The 1,057-nt window shown below is 40.0% G+C and overlaps 1 protein-coding gene across 3 annotated transcripts in view; it reads right to left on the bottom strand.

Moving 5' to 3' along the window:
• Positions 1-1,057, bottom strand: part of LOC106869214 (trypsin) — a 20,012-nt gene that overhangs the window by 5,463 nt on the left and 13,492 nt on the right. The gene's annotated exons all lie outside the window — the stretch shown is intronic.

Below are 1,057 nucleotides of genomic sequence, written 5' to 3'. Positions count from 1 at the left end.
CATACAGTTGTATATCTTCAAATTCCATGTTCAAATTCTGTTGAGATTGAATTTGCCTTTCATCTCTCCAGGGTCCACAAAGCAAAATACCAGTAATATATTAGTGCCAATTAGAATACCAGTGATATACTGAGACCAATTAAACTGATTTTTTTTTTTGCGTCAGCTTGGTTGCAGTGCTGAGTTGTAAATCCCTCCCTAGACAGATAGAAGTGGTGTGAGAGGGGGGAGCTACAGAACTCAACATGAAAACACACTTAATGTATTTTGTATTTTGTCCTCCTTTATCAGTCGGTACCCCGGGTACTACCCCACCCATACCCAAAAGGAAGAGGTAGGGTTGGGGGGTGATGGTAGTGGTTGTGGGGTGCAGGTAGGGGACATTAGGTTTAAAGAGACGTAGTTTAGTTTCAACATTAAGTCTATTCCAATGGGGACGGGGTTAGAATTTTGTGCAGGTGGCGGGGAGGGTTAGAGAAGCCATTTCTTCTCTTTGTTTGTTTTGTGTTATGAAAACAAATATTTGTAAAGGAGAAACCTGATGTTCTAAAGTTGAGAGAGGATCTCAGAGTGCAACGGGGAATTCAAAACAAGTTTTTAGTGTTTACATCTGACATAGTTTACATCGGGGTCGGTGTATGTGTGTGTGTGCATGTGTGTTGTACATGCATGCATGTGTGTGCATGTGTGCTTGTGTGTGTGTGTGTGTGTGTGTGTGTGTGTGTGTGCGCGTACATATAGGCATGCATGTGTGTAAGTGTGTGTTGTGTGTGAGTGTGAGTGTGTTTATGTATGTATATGTATATGTGTGTGTAATGGTGTATTTATATATGCTTTGTATGTCTGTATATATTTTGATGTGAATATGTGTATGTGTTTGTGTTTACGTTTACACATGTTTACATATGTGTGCATGTGTATGCATGCATGAGTATGTGTGTACATATATGTATGTGTGTATGTAATTGTGTCTATATATGTGTGTGTGTGTGTTTGTGTGTGTTTGTGTGTTTGTGTGTGTGTTTGTGTGTGTGTGTGTGTGTGGTGTGTGTGTGTG

The sequence above is a fragment of the Octopus bimaculoides genome, chromosome 20 (genome assembly GCF_001194135.2).
Source record: "Octopus bimaculoides isolate UCB-OBI-ISO-001 chromosome 20, ASM119413v2, whole genome shotgun sequence".
In the NCBI taxonomy this organism is placed as follows: domain Eukaryota; kingdom Metazoa; phylum Mollusca; class Cephalopoda; order Octopoda; family Octopodidae; genus Octopus; species Octopus bimaculoides.
Note: the sequence above shows the minus strand (reverse complement) of the source record. Positions and strands in the feature narration are given on the sequence as shown.